The sequence below is a fragment of the Elephas maximus genome, chromosome 9, assembly GCF_024166365.1.
Source record: "Elephas maximus indicus isolate mEleMax1 chromosome 9, mEleMax1 primary haplotype, whole genome shotgun sequence".
NCBI classification, from domain to species: domain Eukaryota; kingdom Metazoa; phylum Chordata; class Mammalia; order Proboscidea; family Elephantidae; genus Elephas; species Elephas maximus.
The window spans coordinates 111221545-111239308 of record NC_064827.1 but is presented as its reverse complement, the minus strand read 5'-3'; the positions used below and the strand labels follow the sequence as shown (position 1 = coordinate 111239308).

The 17764-nt window shown below is 46.3% G+C and overlaps 1 protein-coding gene across 5 annotated transcripts in view; it reads right to left on the bottom strand.

Annotated features, from left to right (window-relative positions):
• The window catches only part of FGD3 (FYVE, RhoGEF and PH domain containing 3), a 138868-nt gene that overhangs the window by 102042 nt on the left and 19062 nt on the right, over nucleotides 1-17764 (bottom strand). For 4 of the 5 annotated variants that reach the window (XM_049895420.1, XM_049895417.1, XM_049895424.1 and 1 more), the window contains exon 1: nucleotides 3003-3164. The exons of the other annotated variant lie outside the window; for it this stretch is intronic. The gene's annotated coding sequence lies outside the window, so the exon portion shown is untranslated. Of the gene's footprint in view, nucleotides 1-3002; nucleotides 3165-17764 lie in introns of those variants that run through there. 5 annotated transcript variants of the gene reach the window in all.

Below are 17764 nucleotides of genomic sequence, written 5' to 3'. Positions count from 1 at the left end.
GCACCCCTCCCGGTTGTCGACATAATTCTCTCTACTTCAGATTATGTTTGAAATTTTCATTAAACAAAGCAAACAAAAACCTTCCAATAGCTTCCATTATACACTTAAATCTTAGCGTGACTCAGAGCCTTTGCTCTGGCCACTGACTCTGCCCGGCTGCCTACCACACGCCCACTGCCCCCTCATTTAGGCCTCTGATCAAATGACAGTCTGTACCACACTCCCGCCCTCCCCAGCTCTGCTTCCCTTCCAGGGGCTCTCCTCCACCCATACCACTTGGTTCACAGCCTCCTCCCTCCCCACTTGCCCCACCCCATGTGAGTGGCGAGATACCCCTGTCCTTGGCACACAGGGAGACATTCGATAAGTATCTTCAAATAAATAGAAGAATGGATGAATCTGAACCAGCATCTCAAGCACTCTGTAGTTGTTGAAAACTTAACCTTTAAAGCCTGAAGGCCATGTGGTGTCAGTGTCTAAGCATCAGCCGAAGACAGCTTTAACTGAGTCAAAGTCACGTGAAAACATCCTGTGGGAGCCTTCCCTCAGCATGATTTTCAAGGTTAATCCATATTGTGGCATGCAGCAGGACTTCACTTCTGGGTATGTACTTAGAATTGGGATTGTTGGGTCATAGGGTAGTTCTATGTTCAACTTTTTAAGGAAGAGCCAAACAGTTTTCCACAATGGCTACGCTGTTTTACAATTCAACCAGCAGGGGACAAGGGTTCCAATTTCTCCACATCCTTGCCAACACTTGTTATTTTCCAATTTCTTTGATCTTAGCCACTCCAGTGTGGGTGAGGTGGTATGTCATTGTGGTTTCGATTTGGATCCTCCTAATGACTTAATGACTAATGACGGCAAACATCTTTTCCTGTGCTTGTTGGCCACTTTTATATCCTTTTTGGTGAAATGTCTGTACGTGTCCTTTGCCCATTTTTTGATTGGATTGCTTGTCCTTTCTTGTTAAGTTGTATCAAGTACTTTTTATTTCCCTTCTAATATTTCCTTTACATAAAAATGCAAAACGATGCCTTGGCTTCGTCCGAATTTTGAAAATATAGAATGCAAGCCACATCGCCTATGGCCGGCCTCTCAGCTCACGGCCGCATTTCATGTTCCCACTGCACAGCACACTGCTGGTCATTGCCATGAGTGAGAAGGCCCAGAGTGGTGACCTCTCCATAACAAGGGCCCCAAGCAGCCCCTCTGGTCCTCCCTGTGCTGGTTTAGGAGGTCAGTCACCACCCAGCCAGATGACTAGCTGGTCACACTGTAGCTGCTGGCCCAGCCTGCCCTCAGTTCATGCCTCACCTGGCCACTAATGGCCATACGAACCCACTAGGAGCCTATAGGATCCCTAACACACTCTGCCCCCAGCCCAGCAGGTACAGATAGGCAGCTGGCAGCCCACCCGACTCCTGGGCCCAGCAGCCTGGCAGCTTGCTCTGGAAGACTGCATGACTGCCTGCTGAACATTTAGCTGGGTAATTCATGGGCCTAGGGGCATGGCTCCTGCCCAGCTGGGCCTGGAGCCCCACAGCCCTGCCAGGCACTACCAAGCACACACCTGAGAGAAGCCAGAGCCTGTCTTCAGGCAGCTGGCTCCGGGGACTTGTGTCTGACCCCGGCCTGGCCTCCTGTGACACAAGGGCAAACCACTTCCTCCCTTCACCTCAGCCAGTGCCCCATCCTGTCCCCAGACCACTGCTGAACTCAGAAGATTTGGGCTTGGGTCTAGACAGGCAGCTGCAGGCTCTGAGGTCCTAGGCAAAACCCCAAAGTTCTCTATGCCTCAATTCCCTCTTCTGTCAGAATGGCTCAGTAATATGGGGCCTGGGTATGGTCCCAGGACCAGTTCTGACAACCTTGGAGCTGCTATCATTCGCAGCCTCCCCCCACCTCCAGAGCCTGGAATTATTCAGACCTCCACCTTACAGGTACAAAGGCAGGTGCAGCTGTGGCCTCCAAAGTCACAGTGGGCAGTGGCCCCTCACCAGGGTCACTGGGGTCATGTAGCACCACGCACCAGCATCCTACTGCTGTCCAGGGCCTGGCTCTCCATCCCTGGAGATATCTCAGGAGCTCAAGAGTCCACCTTTCTGTCCACACAGTCCTCCATGGGCTGAGAGTGACTCACTATCTCCAGTCCAACAATGGTTGTTTACAGTAACAGTGATCCCGAACACAAAGCTTGGGAGGGTGTGGGGCCTGTGCACCTTCAGACAGGCTGCTGCCCCTTGGGGCCTCGCTTCCCGTCTGCACTGTGGGCACAGTTGGTATTACCTGTTCTTCCACAACAGCCGGCCACTCTCTGTGGCTCAGTGCCAGCCCAAGAAGGCCCTGGCCAGCTAAACTCCCATTCCTGGTACAGCCATGCCAGAGAGCCCCGGGGCTTGCTGGGATCTAAACCACTATGTGGCTGTGCAGGACTGAAGATGGACCTTCTGGGGCCATGCTGGCTGGGGAAGGCCCGGCCCTCCTAGGGACAATGTCTAGACCACTGGGCCCCGTTTTGCTTTGGCAAAGGAAGACCTGAATTCCCCAACACTTTGGAGACGCTGAGCTGGCATTTGAGCTGTCAGACAGACCTCGGCCCAATATCCGGGGCTCAGAGCTCCACTGAGTCCTTGACTGGTAGGGCTGCACCCCCCACCCAGCTCTGCCCCCGCAGAGCTTGTTAAAGACAATGTCCTAGGTCCCAACCTCAGCATACAAGGGCTAGCCCTGTCCTGCCCACTGGTTTACAAAGGGCTCTCACATTCCGCCACAATGACTGACTTTTTATAAACAACACTGGAGGAGCCCACAGAGAGAAACAAGGACAATCATGGGACATGACGCAGCCTACCACCATGGCGGCTTCCTGCTTTAAAAACATCACAGTCTCTTTCAAATGGCTCCTGCCCTCCACGCTCTCACTGTCCCCAAAAGTCCCCTCACAAAACTAAACACCATCTCCAGGGTCGCCAAAGACTCCACGATGGAATCTCACTCACCAGCCTGCTGCGTGCCTGTGCGTTTCTCCTCCAGGCTTGAACTTCATGCAACAGCAAAGCAGAACTTCCTTTTTCTGGTTTATGAACTATGGTCACAAAATGACAGCGTATTTGCATTTCCGCGTTGTCACACAGCGAGGAGCCTCACGTGCTACTTTACAGTGTGGTGGCAGTGACAGCAAAAACACAATCAAGCCCAGCCAAATGGGTATCCCAAGCTCGCCCCTAACACTGGGCGGCAGGCGACACCCAGTGCCAGTTAAAGTTTAACAGCACCCGCTCTACAGAGCCTGGGGCCTCTGGGTGTGGACATGGCTGTCACAGCCATCCTTCTTTTCCCTCAGATGGATTTTCTGAGCTGACCACCTGTAGGCTCACAGCTCTCAGGCCTGCAGAGAGGAGGGCCCGGGGGGCCCTGGAGGGGACTGACTTCTGAGCAGGTGGGGCTGGACACCAGGGCCAGGAAGGCAGAGATAGTGCCCATAGGCATGACAGGAGGCCTCCTCCAGTCTTTTCCAGCAGAAGCAATGAAAATGACCAGAGGCAGGTGGAAGGTTAAGAGGCCCCACTGAACTGAATCATTTCCAGGTTCTTCTGGGGGACAGAGCTGTCTCCTCCAGGAAGCCCCTCACAAGCAGGAAGGGCTCCATGTCCTTCGGCTCAACTGTGTGGGGAAGAGAGTAAATGAAGACATGGTGGCTTCTAAAAGGCCTAGACTACAAATTCTGACCCAATTTAAATAATGGTTTCTTACTGTCGAAGCCCTAGCAGCGCAGTGGTTAAGTGCTCAACTGATAACCAAAAGGTCAGTGGTTTGAACACACCAGCTGCTCCGTGGTAGAAAGATGTGGCAGTCTGCTTCCGTAAAGATTCATAGTGTTGCAAACCCTTTCAGGAAGTTCAGCTCTGTCCTATACAGTCATTATGAGTTGGAATCAACTCAACAGCAATGGATTTAGTTTTTTTTTGGTTTCGTTGTTAGTTGTAGACAAGTTGGCTCTGATTCATAGTAACCCCATGTACAACAGAACAAAACATAGCCCAGTCCTGTGCCATCTTCTTAATCATTGGTCTGCTCAAGTCTATTGCTGAGGCCACTGTGTATTTTGAATGCATTCCAACCTAAGGGGCTCATCTAGCACTATATTGGACAGTATTCTATTGTGACCCATAGGGGTTTTCACTGGCTGATTTTTGGAAGTAGATTATCAGGCCTTTCTTCCTAGTCTGGAGGCTCTGTTGAAACCTGTCCACCATGGGTGACCCTACTGGTATTTGAAATATCAGTGGCAGAGCTTCCAGCGTAGTAACAAAACACAAGGCACCACAATACAACAAACCGACAGACAAGTGGTTTCTAAATCCAGCCTTAAATTCTTCTTGCAAAAGCCAAGTGATTATTCTGAGCCTTGGTCTCCCCACCAATCAGGCTGGGGTCATCAGAGAGCCCCTCACAGGGCTGTGGGGAGTCGAACGAGTGACTGTTCCAGAAGATAAACCACCCTGAGGAAATGGCTGTGACAAACTAAAAATTACTGTGATGACTTCTCAAATCAGCTTTCATAACTACAACACTGTCACAGAGCCTGTGGCAGAGGGCTGTTACCGCCACGAATTCCCAAACTGTGTCCACCCCAGCCAGACATGGAAGCCTGCTCCAAATATTTATCCAATTGTTTATTAACTGAGGATTAAAAGAACCCTACAATTAATGCACTGACAGAACATTGGTTCATGCAAACATTAGTAAGGGCCACTGTGTGCCCAGCCTGAGGGGCCCACCCTGGATACATCAACATGTCCCCCCAAGCGGGGAGACAGCACCTATTCAGGGGAGCATGAGCAGGGCAACCCAGTTGTGGGTAACCCCACCATGGGGGAAGGGGAGGAACAGCAAGAAGAGGAAGAGGGGAGAGAACTGGCCTAAGAAGGCAGAAATGGGTGCTTGGCAACAGAGTGGCAGGCCAGGTGTAATGATCTGGAAGGTGAGGAGTCATGGCAGGTAAGTGACGAAGAGTTGAGTAGTGGTGGGGTCCATGGCTTGAAAGTAGATCTGAGGTCAAGTGTCTTCTCTTCCTTGAGTGGGTGCGAGTGGGAGAAAGCGGTGGCTCCACATGGGAAGTGACACTGTCCAAGAAGAAACATATGGCAGCCAGTCTCCAAGACAGCCCCCGTAAGCCTTACCTCCTGATATTCAAGTTCCTGGGTGGTACCCTCACACTGTGAACAGGGCTGACCTGTGTAACCAATAGAACATTGCAGAAATGATAGAGGGTGACTTTCTGAGGCTAGACACTACAGTTTCTGGTTTGCTTTCTCCTGGGTCACTCACTTTGGGGAAGCCAGCCGCCATGTTGTGAGTTCACTCAAGCAACCCTGTGGAAAGAGTTGTGTGGGGAGGGGAGGAACTGAGACCTCCAGCCAACAGCCAGCAGCAACCTGCCAGCCACATGAGTGAGCCCCCTTGGGAGTGGATCCCCAGCCTCAGTAAAACCTCCAGATGACTGCAGCCAGTGCAACCTCATAGGAGACACAGAGCCAGAGAAGTTGCACCCAAATTCCTGACCCACCAAAACTGACAGAGTTAATAAAAAAAAACTAGTGCCTTTTTTTTTTTTTACTTGTTTATTGTTGTTTTAAGTCACTGGGTTTTCAGTAATTTGTTATGCAGCAATAGATAACTGATGTTATAAACTGAATCATGTCCCCCAAAAATGTGTGTCAACTTGGCTAGGCCATGATTCCCAGTATTGTCTGATTGTCCACCATTTTGTCATCTGATGTGATTTTCCTGTGTGTTGTAAATCCTGCCCCTATGATGTTAATGAGGCAGGATTAGAGGCAGTTATGTTAATGAGGCAGAATTCAATCTACCAGATTAGGTTGTATTTTGAGTCAATCTCTTTTGAGACATAAAAGAGAGAAGTGAGCAGAGAGACAAGGGACCCACCTCCAAGAAAATAGTGCCAGGAGCAGAGTGTGTCCTTTGGACTTGAAGTCCCTGCACCAAGGAGCTCCTAGACCAAGGGAAGATTGATGACAAAGACCTTCCTTGAGACAGAAAGCCTTCCCCTAGAGCTGGCACCCTGAATTCAGACTTCTAGTCTACTAGGCTGTGAGAGAATAAACTTCTGTTTGTTGAAGCCATCCACTTGTGGTATCTCTGTAGTAGCAGCACTAGATAACTAAGACACCTGATGACCATATTTTCACCAGGAAAAAGGGCAAGGATGACCTGAAGATGATGAGGTGTCTGCCCACAGTGAGATGTGCTCACAGGGAACTAACGGCACATCCTATCTCTATATTCATTTATTTCATTAAACTCCCCCAACAGTTCAAACCAGGCCCTCACCCATAAAGGGTTTCCCTGGTGGCAACCAGCAGCTCACTTTGACAACAGTGAAGATTCTATTTTGTGCTGTGCACTCTCATGGGCCTTAACTCACTTCATGGAGTCAGAGAGCCTTCAAGTGAGGCCTAGGGCTCCCCTCCACTCCCTCAGCACCGCTCACTCCCAAGCATGCAACACATACCACTTCCCCAGGTAGTTCCTCGTGCGGGGGGTGGGGGGAGCAGCCTGGAGGAGGACAGGGTCTACCCAAGCACCCTGTGGTTTCTCCCCCAGGCCCTGCTCTGCCCCAGAGACCCCCATGCCAGGACAGCCAGCAAAGACCTGAAGGATGACCAGGTCAGTGAGGAAGGCTAGCAACCCTGAAGGCAGGGCTCCAAAGTACCTGTGTAGGATCTTAGAGACACCAGGAGGGAAATGTGGCCACTACACCAGGGTACCCAACGAGGGAGTCCTGGAAGCCAGCCAAGAGGAACTGGGTCTGGGACACTGAGCATACAGAGCCACATCCAGAACCCTTAGCAGGGCCAAGGGAAGCCCCCTGCCCACACTCAGCCCTCACAGAGAAGCATGTGGGGCAGTCGGAGGGGGGGACCCCCTCTTCTGATACAGAGAGACTCACTCAGAAAGGAGAGCCTGTCCAACTGCAGACTATTTCCAGGAAGATGGCATGAAGGGGTGGTAGAAAGAATGAGGAATAAGGCCTCAGGTGGTGAGTCTTGCAGTTTAAAGTTGGAGGGTTGACCCCACCCAGAGGCACCTTGGAAGAAAGGACTGGCTGTCTGCTTCTGAAAGGTAGCGGCCATTGAAAACGGTATGGAGCAGTTCTATTGGGACACACATGAGGTCTCCATGAGTCGGAATCGACCAGGGGACAACTTTTTTTTTTTTTAATAGAGTTCTACATTGTTTCGCTTGGCATTTCTCAAGCTAAAAGAACTGAAGAAAAAATTCAAGCCTCGAGTAGCAATATTGAAGGATTCTATGGGCAATATATTGAATGATGCAGGAAACATCAAAGAAGATGAAAGGAATATGCAGAGTCACTGTACAGAAAAGAATTGGTCGACATTCAACCATTTCAGGAGGCAGAATGTGATCAAGAACTGATGGTATTACTTTGGAAATCCATCTGGTGTTTTCTTAAAAAGTTAGAAATAGAACTACCATACAACCCAGAAATCCCACTCCTTGGAATATACCCTAGAGAAATAAGAGCCTTCACACGAACAGATACATGCATTCCCGTGTTTATTGCAGCTCTGTTTACAATAGCAAAAAGCTGGAAGCAACCAAGGTGTCCATCAACAGATGAATGGGTAAATAAATTGTGGTATATTCACACAATGGAATACTACGCATCGATAAAGAACAGTGACGAATCTGTGAAACATTTCATAACATGGAGGAACCTGGAAGGCATTATGCTGAGTGAAATTAGTCAGAGGCAAAAGGACAAATATTGTATAAGACCACTATTATAAGATCTTGAGAAATAGTATAAACTGAGAAGAACACATACTTTGTGGTTACGAGGAGGGAAGGGAGGGAGGGTGGGAGAGGGTTATTTACTGATTAGTTAGTAGATAAGAACTGCTTTAGGTGAAGGTAAGGACAATACTCAATACACGGAAGGTCAGCTCAACTGGACTGGACCAAAAGCAAAGAAGTTTCCTGGATAAACTGAATGCTTTGAAGGTCAGCGGAGCAAGGGCAGGGGTTTGGGGACTATGGCTTAAGGGGACTTCTAAGTCAATGGGCAAAATAATAGTATTATGAAAACATTCTGCATCCCACTTTGAGATGTGGTGTCTGGGGTCTTAAATGCTAACAAGCAGCCATCTAAGATGCGTCAATTGGTCTCAACCCACCTGGATCAAAGAGAAAGAAGAACACCAAGGTCAAACGATAACAATGAGCCCAAGAGACAGAAAGGGCCACATGAACCAGAGACTTACATCATCCTGAGACCTGAAGAACTAGATGGTGCCCGGCCACAACCGATGACTGCCCTGACAGGGAGCACAACAGAGAACCCCTGAGGGAACAGGAGATCAGTGGGATGCAGACCCCAAATTCTCATAACAAGACCAGACATAATGGTCTGACTGAGACTAGAGGAATCCTGGTGGTCATGGTCCCCAAACCTTCTGTTGGCCCAGGACAGGAACCATTCCCCGAAGACAACTCATCAGACATGGAAGGGACTGGACAATGGGTTGGAGAGAGATGTTGATGAAGAGTGAGCTACTTGTATCAGATGGACACTTGAGACTGTGTTGGCATCTCCTGTCTGGAGGGGAGATAGGAGGGTAGAGAGGGTTAGAAACTGGCAAAAATGTCACGAAAGGAGAGACTGGAAGGGCTGACTCATTAGGGGGAGAGTAAGTGGGAGTATGGAGTAAGGTATGTGACAGACTGACTTGATTTGTAAACGTTCACTTAAAGCTCAATAAAAATTATTGAAAAAAAAAAAAAAAGAACTGATGGTATTAAAGGAAGAAGTCCAAGCTGCACTGAAGGGAATGGCAAAAAACAATGTTCCAGGAACTGACGGAAAACCAACTGAGATGTTTCAACAAATGGATGCAGTGCTGGAAGTACTCACTTGTCTATACCAAGAAATTTGACTGAAAGAGATCCATATTTGTGTCTATTCTAAAGAAAGGTGATCCAACAGAATGTGGATATTATTGAACAATACCATTTGAAGACCATTCAAAAACAGTTGCAGCAGAACATTGACAGGAAATTGCCAGAAATTCAAGCTGGATTCAGAAGAGGACGTGAAATGAGGGATATCATTACTGATGTCAGATGGATTTTGGTTGAAAGCAGAGAATACCAGAAAAATGTTTACCTGTGTTTTATTGACTATACAAAGGCATTTGACTGTGTGAATCATAAAAAATTTTGGATAGCATTTCAAAGAATGGTAATTTTGGAACACTTAATTGTGCTCATGTGGAACCTGTACATAAACCACGAGGCAGTCATTCAACAGAACAAGCGGATACTAAAAAAAAAAAGGTATGCATCACAGTGGCATCCTTTCACCATACCCGTTCAAACTGGTATGCTAAGCAAATAACCAGAGAAGCTGGATTATACGAAGAAGGACGTGGCATCAGGATTAGTAGAAGATTCATTAACAACCTGTGATATGCAGATGACACAGCCTTGCTCCTGAAAACAAAGAGGACTTGAAACACTTACTGATGAATGGAGATCAAAGACTACATCAAATAGTATGGATTATACCTCAACATAAAGAAAACAAAAATCTTTACAACTGGACCAATAAGCAACATCATGATAAATGAAGAAAAGATTGACATTGTCAAGGATTTCATTTTACTTGGGTCTACAATCAATGTCCATGGAACCAGCAGTCAGGAAATCAAATGATGTACCACATTGTGTAAATCTACTGCAAAAGACGCCTTTAAAGTGTTAAAAAGCAAAGATGTCACTCTGAGGAACAAGGCGTGCCTGACCCCAGCCATGGTGTTTTCAGTCACCTGCTATGCATGGGAAAACTGCTCCAGCTCCCCTCACGATCCCTTGGTGACCCCAGTCTGTGTGCTTCTCCTAGATTTGTGTCCACTCTTGTTCTGTGTTTTTGCTCGCTTCCGTTGAGTCGATCCCCAACTCAAGGTGACCCCATACAAAATGGAACAAAAGGCTGCCTGGTCCTGTGGCATCCCTAAGATCAGCTGCAGATTGGACCATTGTGATCCACAAGGTTTTCATTAACTGATTTTTGGAAGCTGGTTGCCAGGACTTTCTTCCTAGTTCATCTTAGTCTAGAAGCTCCACTGAAACCTGTTCACCATCATAGCAACACGAAGCCTCCATTGATGAACAGGTAGGTGGTGGTTGTACATGAGATACATTGGCTGGGAATCGAACCCAGGTCTCCCGCATGGAAGGCAAGAATTCTACTTCTGCACCACCAATGCCTTGGTTCTATAAAACAACCAAATCAAACCCATTGCCATCAAGTCAACGCCTATAGTAATCCCTTATACTGTGTCACTCAGGGAGCCGCTGCCTCCTCGACCGAACTCTGAGCAGCACAGCCCCTGAAGGACTACTTGGAGCACAGCCCCTGTGCACTCCCCAAGCCAGCACAGGACCATGACTGACAGAAATGAACCTTCATTATGCTAAGCTCAGGAGGTTCTGGGTGGCTTGTTAAAGCAGCCAGCGGGCCCTGACTGATACACCCCACCTTCCTGGCTGGCGCTGGTGGTTTATCCCCAGTGCAGCTACCAGCTTACGTCCCGTGGTGGCCAGGGGCCCTCCTGGCACCCAGGGTTGAAACTGGAAGTGCATTTTCTCAGTGAGACCATATTATCCCTGGTGACTTTCTAGCCCTCAAGTGGAAGGTCTTAGGCGGAAGGCAGTGCATATTTATGAAACACACAACATAAGCCACACCTGCCCTGGGCTCTCTGACGTGTGTTGATTCTGGCTGGGTTTGCTGGAGTAACTCAGCACCCACCAGACCACCCCGCATGGCTGCACAGAACCAAGTCTCTCGCTGGGCACATGAGTCAGTCATGGAGAGTGTCCTTGGCTTTGAATGCTGCCCAGAACGTGTGGGCGTGTTCTAAGAATCAGATCCACCCTGAGGACCTTTCATGGATGCAGAGGGCAGGGCACAAAGACAATAAGCACCAGGCTGGTCATCTCTCACCTGGAGTGTGGCAGTGAGCTCTCAGAGTATAACTAATGCCCAGAGCAAGAATTTGAAAGCATTTAAAACACCTTCTGATTTTACCTGCTGCCACCTCTAATGCCAAGCCCATGCTGGAAAAAAAAAATTGCTGTCGAGTCAATTCCTACTCATATTGACCCTATAGGACAAAGTAGAACTGCCCATAGGATTTCCAGGGAGCAGCTGGTCGGTTCCAACTGCCAACTTTTTGGTTAGCAGCCTGAGCTCTTAACCACTGTGCTACCAGGGCTCCTGAAAATAAAAGGGGGAACCTAATGCAGCCCAAGTCCATTCCAGGCAGGCGATCCCAGAGCTGTCATCAAACCCCATCAACAGCCAGTGGGGGCGTCCACCTCCCTGTCATAGAGGCCCAGACCAAGGCTCTCGGAGGTCTGTCACTTCTCTCCTGGAGTGTGGTGGGGCTGGGGTTTGAATCCCGTTCTCCTGTCTCATGCTAGAGGGAGCAGACTACCCACTGCCATCAAGTGATTCTGACTCATAGCGACCCTACAGGAAAGAGTAGAACTTCCCCATAGGATTTCCAATGAGAGCCTGGTGGATTCGAACTGCCGACCTTTTGGTTGGGATCCATAACTCTTAACCACTATGCCACCAGGGCTTCCACTTTCCCACAGCACTAGGCAAAGCCGAGTGGACATCAGGCAGCCATTTTTCTGAATCTTCCAGATGCCCTCATTTACTTCCCTGTCAGGACCTCTCACCACTGCTGCCCTGTCCCTGGGGTACCCTGCAGGACAGCCTGGCAGGACCACATGGCCAACACAACTTCAGCGCCTTTGCTGAAGCCTCCCTGCATTAGCAACACAATGGGGAGGAGCGATCAGTGAGAGTTTTCTTAATGGGTCAGATAATCAGTACAGGCCCGCCCTGCTTTGGACGGCTGTGCAGGACTATAAAAATGAGCGTGCAAAAAAAAATGAGGATGCAAGCTGGAGCGTGCAGAGTGAGCTTAATCAACCAGGAAAATTACAATTGGTCTGTGACCTTTAGATATTTTTGTCAAGGTTTCAAAACTCTCTTACTGTTGGCTATAAATATATAGGGAGATGAGAAAATGGAAAAAACAGTATTTATTTAGCACCTATAACTTAAAACATCAGAAACAATGAGAGTTTAAGTGTTTTATTTCTTTGTAAAAAATGATCAAGAGTAGTTTGAATGAGACTTGAGGGTTTTTTTTGTCATATAACTTACAATATGGAGCAGGCATCTTTTCTATGTCTTGGCAAATTGTCTTACTTCCAACTTTGGATTTGCTTCCAGTGTTATCTCCTTTGCACTTTCCATGTGAAATATCTCCAAGAGTTCCTTTGATTCCTCTGGGACATCTCCATTCTTTTCGTCACAAACACTTTCCTCCTTTCTGTTGCTAAGTTCCTCTCATCAAGTTTCCTCTGGCTGAGCCTCGAGAGTTTCTGAAACCGCAGCAGTGCTAGCATTCCCACGGCCAGATATTTCTCTATAACTCCATTGGTGCTGGATTAAAATTTTACTTCCAGCGTTACCACTGGTGTTTTTTTTTTTTTTCTGCGCTATCATTTTTGTCATCCAACTCCCCCTTTGATTACCCATTTTTGTAAAATGCCATGTGAGTTTATCCCTGGGAGACAAGGAGCGACTGAATAACAAACCTCAGGGACCAGTCACAACATACTCTGAAAGAAGTGACCCAGTTGGTCACTGATCATGACGCACAGCTGTTATTTGCACAGTGATCTGTGGACTGAAGCACCAGCAGCCAAGTGTGTGCTTCACACCATTACTTACAATATACCATGGGAACTGATATTGTTGTTGGGGACTGGTGTTACTTAACTGAACCGAGATAACTGATATTCTCACGCACTGGAACCAAGCAAAGTGAAGCTTGTCTGGGCTTCAGGCTTGAGGTTATCCAGTCTGTCACAGCTACTCATCTCTGACATCACAAGTAAAGGAATGGGAGTGCCTTATTCCAACAGACTGCCAGCTGTAGTGTGATCCCCAATTCAGGGCAGTTGTTCTCAAGTTGTTCTTGGGCCAGCCACAATAGCACCTCCTGGGAACTTGTCAGAAATGCAAATTCTTGGCCACACCCCAGGCCTATTGAAGCAGTAACTCTGGGGTGGGGCCAGCCATCTGGATTAGCAAATCCTCCAGGGGGTTCTGACACTCCTGTGCTTTAGACCACACCATAACCACTGCCACCAGGGCTCCCTCACTCATGGCTGCTCTTGTCACGCAAATGAGGAGTAGGGAATCCAAGTTAGATCTTCTGTGTAACCGTGGGGCAGGCAGATCTTTGTGGGAACTTCCTCTGAGGAACCCCCTGCCCAAGATTGAGGGAGCCTGGCAGCCCACCCGGGTCAAGTCCACCTGTGTTCCTTGCTGGCTGACTGGCCATGGGACTTTGGGAATGACACTGAGTCTCCCTACAGAGATTTCTCTGTTAATGTGTTTAGCAATGCCTATTTGCAGGGTTGTTAAGCAGGGTTGTTAAGGATAAATGACACAAGGAGTCCCTACCACAGGGTGACTGACTTGGACCTGGACATGAGGGGACATCTGCTGGGGAGCTTATGAGAAAGGCTTTCCTCAAAGACATCCTGAAAGGGAAGATCTGTGTTCTGCTTGGTCGTCGGTGTATAAGATATGATGGCAAGATTTACAGCAGCCATTCTGAGACCATGAGGCCCATATACTAAGATGAAATGAGGCAATATATATGGAAATGCTGGGCAACCGAGGGAATTTGAGAAATATTATTTGCTTCCTCATTCATTCTTTTAGTCACACACTTGAGTTAATATATTTGAGAGAGTCTTATATCTGAATACCATCTTAGCATAATAAGTCCCTTTAGCAAATGCAAGGCACCTGGGTGGTACAAATGGCTTGTGCTTGGATACTAGCCTAAAGGTTGGGTTCGAACTCATCCAGCACTGCAGCAGAAAAGCCTGGCAATCTGCTTCCGTAAAGATTACAGCCAAGAAAATCAAATGGAGCTCGGTTCTATTCTGTAACACATGGGACTGCCATGAGTTGGAATAAACTTGACAGCAATGAGTTTAATTTGGCTTGGCTTAGCAAATGCAGTGCCAGGACCTAATTCTTTCTCCAAACTGTCTTTTAACAGAATAATGGACATAGACAACATTAAAATTCAATATTTACTAAATGCAACATGGTATCCCAGATTGAATGCTGGTAGAGAAAAGGGACATTTGTAGAAAAACTGGTGAAATCCAAATAAAGTCTGTACTTTATAGTACCCACCATGCTAATTTTTTTTAAATAATATTTTATTGTGTTTGGTGAATGTTTACACCGCAGTTTAGGTTCCCTCCATGCTAATTCCTTGATATCATCACCTATCTGTCAGTTTGTTGTACTGTGGTGGTTTGAGTATTGCTGTGATGCTGAAAGCTATGCTACTGGTATTTCAAATACCAGCAGGGTCACTCATGGTAGACAGGTTTCAGCAGAGCTTCCAGACTAAGATAGACTAGGAAGAAAGGTCTCCTGATCTACCTCCAAAAATCAGCCAATGAAAACCCTATGAATCACAACAGATACAGTGCTGGAAGATGAGCCCTCTAAACTTGAAGGCACTCAAAATACACAGTGGCCGCAATGATGGGCTCAAGCATACCAAGGATCATGAAGATGGCGCAGGACTGGGCAACGTTTCATTCTATTGTACATGGGTTACTGTGAGTTCCAGCTGACTCAATGGCAGCTCACTGGAGAAGAGCTGCCTACTCAAAGTGGAGTCAACCTAATGACATGGATGGAATAAGGCTTGCAGGACCTTCATTTGCTGATGTGGCGTGACTCAAAATGAGAAGAAACAGCTACAAAGATATATTAATAATCAGAACATGGAACATACAAAGTAAGAATCTAGGAAAATTGAGAGTGGTTAAAAATGAAATGGAATTCATAAAGATCTATATCCTAGGCATTAGTGAGCTGAAATGGACTGAACTGGCCATTTTGAACCAGATAATCATATAGCCTACTATGCCAGAAATGACAAATTGAAGAAGAATGGCCTCTCATTCATCGTCAAAAAAAAAAAAAAAAAAAATTCAAGACCTGTCCTGAAGTACAACACTGTCAGTGATAAGATAATAAATATCTATATGTTCACAAAAAAAACCTCTTAATATGACTATTATTCAAATTTACAGACCAACCACTAATGCCATAATGAGGAATCAAATCTTTTCACCAATTTCTGCAATCTAAAATCGATCAAACATGCAATCAAGATGCATTAATAATTATGGGTGATTGGTATGTGAAAATTGGAAACAAAGAAGAAGGACCTGTAGTTGGAAAATATGGCCTTGGTGATAGAAATGACACTCTAGATCACATGATAGAACTTTGCAAGACCAATGACTTATTCATTGCAAACACCTTTTATCAACAATATAAATGGCAACTGTACACGTGGACGCTCACTAAATGGAAAACACAGGAATCAAATGGACTACATCTGTGGAAAGAGATGAAGGAAAAGGTCAATATCGTCAATCAGAACAAGGCCGGGGCGGACTATGGAACAGATCATCAATTGCTCATATGCAAATTCAAGTTGAAGCTGAAGAAAGTTAAAACAAATCCATGAGAGCCAAAATGCAACCTTGAGTATATCCCACCTGAATTTGGAGACCATCTCAAGAATAGATTTGACACACTGAACACTGATGACCAAAGGCCAGACAAGTTGTAGGATGACACCAAGAACATCATACACGAAGAAAGCAAAATGTCATTAAAAAGACAGAAAAGAAAGGAAAGACAAAAATGCATGTCAGAAGAGACTCTGAAGCTTGCTTTTGAACACAGAGTAGCTAAAGCAAATGGAAGAAATGATGAAATAAAAGAGCTGAACAGAAGATTTCAAAGGGCGGCTAGGGAAGACAAAGTAAAGAATTATGATGAAATGTGTGAAGACCTGGAGTTAGAAAATCAAAACAGAAGAATATACTCAGAATTTCTCAAGCTGAAATAACTGAAGACAAAATTCAAGCCTTGAGTTGCAATTTTGAAGGATTCTATGGGCAAAATATTGAATGATGCCTGGGGCATCAAAAGAAGATGGAAAGAATACACAGAGTCCCTGTACCAAAAAGAGTTGGTGATGTTCAGTCATTTCAGGAGGTAGCATACAATCAAGAACTGATGGTATTGAAGGAAAAAGTCCAAGCTGCACTGAAGGCGTTGGCAAAAAAAAAAAAAAAAGACTCCAGGAATTGACGGAATAACAATTGAGATGTTTCAACAAACGGATGCAGCCCTGGAGGTACTCACTCGTTTATATCAAGAAATTTGGAAGACAGCTACCTGGCCAAATGACTGAAAGAGATTCATGTTTGTGTCTATTCCAAAGAAAGGTGATCCAACAGAATACGGGAATTAATGAACAATATTATTAATATCACACACAAGTAAAATTTTGCTGAAGATCATTCAAAAGCAGTTGCAGCACTACATCAACAGAGAACTGCCAGAAATTCAATCTGGATTCAGAAGAGGATGTGGAATGAGCGATATCATTGCTCATGCCAAGTGGATCTTGGCTGAAAGCAGGGAATACCAGAAAGATATTTACTGACTATGCAAAGGCATTCGACTGTGTGAATGACAACAAATTATGGATAACACTGTGAAGAATGGGAATTCCAGAACACTTAATTGTGTTCATTTGTAACCTAGACCAAGAGGCAGTAATTCGAACAGTGCAAGGGAATACTGTGTATTTTAAAATCAGGAGGGGTGTGTGTCAAGTTGTATCCTTTCACCATACTTGTTCAGTCTGTATGCTGAGCAAATAAGCTGAGAAGCTGGACTGTATGAAGAAGAATGTGGTATCAGGATTGGAGGAAGACTCATTAACGACCTCACATGTACAGATGACACAACCTTTCTTGCTGAAAGTGAAGAGGACTTGAAGCCCTTACTGATGAATATCAAAGACTGCAGCTTCAATATGAATTACACCTCAACATAAAGAAAGCAAAAAGGTGAATTTCAGGGTAACAAAGAAAGTTAGCAAACATACTCATCAAAATATAAAAGAAGAAAGAGTAAAGATTCAGGACACATAAAACCAAAAACAATGAAGGAAATGAAAAGACAAGCCACGAAAACAAACAAACAAAAAACCTCAGCATGGAAAATTACCCAGAATGAAGAAACTGTCAATGCTACCAAAAAAAAAAAAAAAAAAAGCATAAGAAACATGAGCAACATCATGCTACATGAAGAAAATACTGAAGTTGTAAAGGATTTCATTTTACTTGGATCCGCTATCAACACCCATGGAAGCAAAATGAAGGAGGCGTGACTATGCGCCAACCCACTGCAGCCCCTTCCTCCCTCCCCCCACCTGACTTTGAGGCGGCACTACTGTGTGCGCATCTGCCAGGTGAGACTTCATCCCCGAACCTGCCCAGTGAAGGGCAGAAGAGCTGTGATTGTGTGCACATGCCCCTGCAGCCCCTTCCTCCCTCTACCCCTTGCTGGACACGAGGCAATACCATTGTGCCCATATCACCAGGCTCAACTGCATCCCTGAACCCACCCAGCGAGGAGCAGAGGAGATGTGGCTGCATGCGCATCCTCCCCCCCCACACAGCCCCTTCCTTCCTTCCCTCACCTGAAACGAGGCAGCAG